This window comes from Lathyrus oleraceus, chromosome 6, assembly GCF_024323335.1.
Source record: "Lathyrus oleraceus cultivar Zhongwan6 chromosome 6, CAAS_Psat_ZW6_1.0, whole genome shotgun sequence".
Classification (NCBI taxonomy): domain Eukaryota; kingdom Viridiplantae; phylum Streptophyta; class Magnoliopsida; order Fabales; family Fabaceae; genus Lathyrus; species Lathyrus oleraceus.
The window spans coordinates 189,355,821-189,362,032 of NC_066584.1; the positions used below are offsets into that span (position 1 = coordinate 189,355,821).

Consider the following 6,212-nt stretch of genomic DNA (forward strand, 5'->3'; position numbering starts at 1 on the left):
TTTTGTGTACCGGAACTCTTTTGTAAAGTCTTCCGGTACAAAAAAAAAATTTAAAAATATGTGAAAAATGACTACCGGAATTCTTTTACAAAGTCTTCCGGTATGTAAAATAAAATTTAAAAAATATTTAAATAATAAAATAAAATTATTTAAAAATATAAGGATAAAATTGATATTTTTTATAAAATACAGGGGTATAAGGATAAATGAAGGGGTATAAGGTAAAATTTTCTATAATGAACAAGAAAGACCCACCTGCTTGGCCCAACACTACATCCCAAAACCAACGAAAGGGAAGGGAAAGTCTGGAATAAGCAGAAACGAAACAAATCGCTTATCTAAAAATCTAATCCACCACGAACATTTCCTTCGAGCGAAAGTCAAGATCGCGCCTGTCGTCGTCATTTCGCGATCGCGTCTTCATCACATCCGCTCATGGATTCATGCTTCTTACATCGCCGCGTCGCTCTTCAAACTCAAGATCGATCGACGATTTAATTGTTCACCCAACATCACGACGGAAAAGCTTCAGCTCTTGCGTTCATGGATAGCGCTCAAGATTCAATGATTTGAAGCCAAAAGATGCAGTAATTCAACTCAACCGAATCGAAACAAACATTGCAATGTAAAACGATATGGGCGTGAATTGAAGCGAGGACGAAAACTCACTGGTTTGGGAGCGGGTATGAATTCTTCTTGATAATTCTGAATACTTTCCCTATGATAAATCGTACGCGGCGGGGAGCTACGTAAGTTTGTTGCATTTTCTGCGTATGTTTGCGAGTCGGTGTATGTGATGTGTATCTGCGTATTATCGTTGCAGATCGCAGAGTTGATGCAGAACTGGTGTGGTGCAATACCGGTTGAAGAAGGTGGTTTACTGTGATTGATTGATTGAAATCAATTCCTTTGAGTCGACACAGAAATTTAAGAGGTATATTGAGGAGTGGAGATTGAAGAGGATAAACGGCAAGGAAACACGCTTATGTATCAAGACAAAAGCGCTTAAACAAAAAGCTCCAAGCATCAATCACCATGGTATCGCATTTGGAAATACCGGCATCATCGTGTTGGCATCGGAGGAACGCCGCGTACGTCGCAAATCGGCTTCCAATCTTTATCATCCTCGGGTTCGATACAAGTGGAAGCGAGAAAAAACAGATAAATTGAAAAGGAGAAGTGCTTATCGATACGTACTGGAGAGCAATAGAGGTCCTTGATTTCACGTTTGCCAATCGATGCGGATGGTAATCGCTTCTTAAATCGATCCGTGCCGGGATCGCCGTAACTCGACAAATCAATACCAACTTCAAAGGTACGAGCTTCTCGATCTATTCCAGTTCTTCAAGGCTTCTCTTCTTCTTCTTCAATATGTGTTGTGCATTTTGGTTGCGTGAAGAGTAATGGAGTTGCAGAGGATGGAGATTACTGCAAAATGATGCAGATTGATGAAGAAAGAGTTGCAGAATCCTGAAAAGAGAGTCTGCAGAGTGAGATAAATGAGGAAGTGCGAAAGTGCAGAATGATGATGAAGCGTGGAAGCATGGAATGAAGCAGAAGGAAGATGGCGGAATCAAGGAGATGAAGGTGAGTCTTGGACAATGAAAGATGAACCGAAAACTCCCTGAAGATTGGAGTCTCAAGAGTGATGAAGATGAAGAATGAGCAATGAATCCAAAATCCGATGAATACTCCACTCGGGTAAATATATAGCCCTTGGTTCTGTTAGGGATTTATCTGAAATTCACATGAAATGTAAATTCAGTTTGTTAGAGATTCAGATTTCTGTTATGGTTAGTTACAAATTCGGTTAGCTTTGAGATGATTCTGTTAGTAAAAATTGAAGATCAATGTAATTCTGTTATATTATTGAAGCACGGTTAGTTTGGTTACTATCATGTTAGTGAACTAATGAAGTTCTGTTAATAGATTATTGTTAGTTGGTTGTTATGTATCTGTCTTGATATGGGCTGATACTTGCAGGGTCGGATAAATGTTGGTTTGCTGTTAGCGTAGGATTCAATTTGTTGCTGAATGAAAACTGCAGGATGTTAGCTATGCAGACTGGTTTATACTGTCAATTCTGCGATTGTTATGTTAAATGGCTAAACTGGTTTTGCTGTGTTAATTGTTACATGATTAATTATTGTTATAATTTGACTGAGGCTGGCTGCGGGGTCGTAAATGCCGGAGCTATCACGGAGGAGACTGCTATCACAAATGACTTTTTTTGTGTTGTCCATCAGTTGGCTAGGCGTGTTTTGCTACACTTCTGTCATAAATTCCAGTTATCATTGTTTTCTGTACATTTTCGGCTGCAATAAAACCTAATTAAAATCAAATTAGTCTATAATTTGTTAATTTACAATTAATTTGATATCAATTCTAACCTTCACTTGAAAATTAAAATAAATTAATTTGAAGTTTGAATTTTTTGGAATTAGAACCAAATTAAAAATCAAATCAATTTAGAATTAAATTGAAATTCCACAATCAATTTCACATTGAAAAATAGAAAAAATAGAAAATCAACTAAAATCAAATTGAAAATCCAAAATCCCACTAAAATCGATTTTGAAATTAAAATCAAAGCACCAAGATGGACACAATGATGAAATGAGTCGAACGGGCATAAATGATGATCGATGTTACCAAAGTCGAGATAATATGGACTTAGGAACAGATGGTTGACTTTGGTCAACTAGTTGACCAGAAAATCACCAATTGACCTCAACCAACCAAGAGGCATGAGTTAGGGTTTATATTAACATAAATGCATCATGCATAATGGATGAATGCAGGTGAATCTCAAGTCATGGGTCAGATGAAAAGTGAAAAGGGGAGGGTAAATTTTAGGGTACGACACCCAATATCGGAGCGCATACTTCGTTTAAATGAGGATCGACCCGTCGAAGGAGAAAGACTTGCCCGGATGACATGTCAAGAAACTCCCAACAAACATCTTTTCATGAAGTACCTCAATATGTTCATCGAGGCCGACAAGTTTGCCCCAGGTATGGCTCCGTTCGTGGACTGATGCTTTATCCCGAAATGGTTTAAAGATCCTTTCCCAGGTGAATCCCCTCAAGCTGCAGTGCTGTCAAATGCCGTATGGAGGGCATTTTTGACCCATACGTTGCTATCCTTTAGGATCGAAGCGGGGTCAAAGGGATATGGCATTATGAGTTACTAACCCAATTTGGTGGCTCGCCAATTCGGCCTTAGTCAAATGCTCTTGAAACCTTTGGTGTCACATTCGACTAACATCGTATAGTTTGGTCGATCCTTAAACATTGATGACCATAAAGCTTGCCTGCGTTTTCATAAGTCTGCTCAACGCTTTGAACTACCCGTGTTCAAGTTCCAACAATCTTTTTTGATAATCGCATATTTCGACGAATGGTGGGCCGACTACCAACATCAAGCTTTTTCTAGTGATCTCTTTCTTCAACATATGATTGATGTCTTTTCCATCCTCACTGTCGAAATGCCACCTCCACCAATGTCTACCGGTGCTCCCGACACAACAATCTAAACTACCAACGCTTACGAAGTCCAAAAAAAGGTAACTATTATTGTTTCACTTTTCCTCTCTTTACAGAAAGCGAAAGATCAACACTCATTTTCTCTGTTGTTAGGGTCAAAAAAAGGTTCCGACAGCTGAACCAGCCTCTGACAAACCTTTGAAGAGGCAAAGGGCGCCATCGACTCCGAAATTGAAGGTACTTAGTGTCACTATTCTCATGAGGATTTAAATTTTAACAATTTTGTCACCCTCTCACTTGTCTTATGACTCAAGTTCCTGAAGAGGTCCCTTTTGTTGATAATGAAGATTCTGATGGCAATGTGCATTCGCACGTTTTCCCAATATCGAAGGTGCCACCAATGACTCCCCCTACTCCAGCCCGAAAAAAGAAAGTCTAAGTTAAGAAAACCCCCTTAAGGGTCGCTCCTTTGACCACGAACCTCGTAGTTCCAGATGACCTTGGTGAGATCTTTGCTCCTCATGGTCCAGAAAGAAGTCCTCCTGTTTCTCTACCTCACATGGCTTCTCAGGTATTTGTCTTCCTTGGTTTTTTACCAACTTAAGAACTTACTTTCTGACGTGGGTTCTGACTTTTTATCCTAGAAACATGTGTCTGACTCGACTCCGGCAGAGCCCGTGGTTGAAGCGAGGGTCGACAATCAAGCAGCTGAGGCTATCTTGATCCCTCAAAGACAAAACGAGTTTCAAAGCTTATGCCCGAGGCTCAAAAAAATCTCGCCGCTCAATGAACTCAAGCACCTTCGATTGTCGTTGGCGGGGGAGTCTCTACTAGTACTTTGACTCCGGATGAGGTCCTGGCTATAAAGCAATGGAATTCGGCAGATGCTTTAAGGAAACTGCAGCAACTACGTCAAATTTCGACTGAGGCACACCCTTCTTCTTAGATTGTTGTACCTTCTCCAGAGATGGATGTTGCTGCCACTCTCAAACCTCAACAGTTGAAAGACCTACTGTTTGAGCGTGAATTCTTAATCGTCCTCGAAGAAGAAGAGGGTATGGCCCACTACATCTTTAAGCTTCTTGACGAACTTGCGCTTCATGAGTTTGAGGTTTCTCTACCCAACTGGTCAAGAACATTGTCCTTCGTCGAAACGCTGAATTTCAGATCAAGACCAAGATCAATGAGATAAGGCTTGAGTGGGATTTTAGTGAAGCGTGCGAGAAGAAACTCAGTGACTTAGAGGCCAAGAAACAGAAGCGTCTCTGCCAACAACAAGCCTTCAATTAACAAATTTGGGACTACCAAGCTCAAAAAGCCAAACTCACTAAGAAGATTACTAAAGTGGAAGCACAAAAAGTTTCCTTGGATACGGCTGAAGCGCTTCCCACCCAAGATGCTGTCGACCATGAAGTTCTGAAAGGGATTTCACATGGCGAAAAGGCCCTTAAGAATGAGGCTAGTATTAAGCAGCTGCGGGGGAGAAAAAACCTTCTTGATGGTCGAATCGGTCATGAGACGACCTTTTTCGAGGATTTAAAATCTAGATTTCCCGCTTGACTTTTTCTTTTTTGTAGCGGCCCTTGTAAGGTCGAGTGACCATTTTGTAATGCCATCCTAACATTTTGAACAATCTAATAAATAATTTCACTTTGTTTGGATTTTAATCTCTTGTAGCATAGGTTTATATTTTTTCAAATATTTCCCATTTACCTTTACGATCCTTCGATCCATGCCCAGTTCTTGAATTTCGTAGGCATTGTTCGTAAATGTTCACGGTCCCTCCCATTTTGGAGACCATTTCCCTAAGTTTCGATCTCTTTGATCCATAGGCAGAATTACTTTCCAAACGTAATCATTTACTGCAAAGGTTTTTCGTTTTAACCCTTCTGTTGTACACTCTAGCCACACGCGCTTTTTATTGTATCAATATGTCCATTGCGACCAACCTCTCTTTGTCTAAATCAGTTAGTTCGTCGAACATCATTTCCCAATATTGTTCCGACTTAATATCATTTTGGCGTTGCACCCTGACTGATTGTAAACAAATCTCTGCTGGCAACACAACATCGTGCTCAAATGTCAGACGAAAGGGCGTCAAATTCGCCGCCTCTTTTAGGGATGTTCAACAAGCCCACAAAATTTGGTCTAGTGTCTTATGCCTTTTTTTTGGTTTTTTGGCAACATGTTTTTTGATTGAACTAATTATCACTTTGTTGGATGCTTCGACTTGGTCATTTGCTTGGGCATAATAAGGTGTAGAAGTCACCAACTTGAAGCTTGTTTCGACGGAGAATCCTTGCATCTTTTATCCCACAAAAACCGAACCTTGGTCTGTGGTAATGGCTTTGGGATTGAAAAACCTATACACGATGTGTTTTTGAATGAATTCAATCACAACCTCCTGATCCACTTTCACCAAAGGGACAACTTCTATCCATTTTGTAAAGTAGTCTATTCCGACCAGGATCAACTTTTCTTGTTTCGATGAGGCCGATCGAATTTCACCGATGACATCCAATGCCCATCCCCGAAAAGGCTAAGGCTTTACAACTGCATGCATCTCACTTGTTGGTACGTGTTGGACGCTCGTGTGCATCTGATATTCTTGGCACCCTTTGGCGAACTCGATACAATCTTTAAACATCCTGGGCCAATAAACGCCTTGTCAGAATAACAACCATTTCATCTTATGGCCTACTTGGTGTGCCCCATAGGCTCCTCTGT

General features: G+C 40.4%; 1 long non-coding RNA gene across 1 annotated transcript; it reads left to right on the forward strand.

The window, feature by feature from the left end:
* The first annotated feature begins 250 nt into the window (after positions 1-250).
* Positions 251-2,342, forward strand: LOC127092569 (uncharacterized). Its single transcript, XR_007792213.1, has 2 exons — positions 251-1,701; positions 1,984-2,342. It is a non-coding gene; the product is annotated as an uncharacterized LOC127092569 (long non-coding RNA).
* The last annotated feature ends 3,870 nt before the right edge of the window (positions 2,343-6,212 follow it).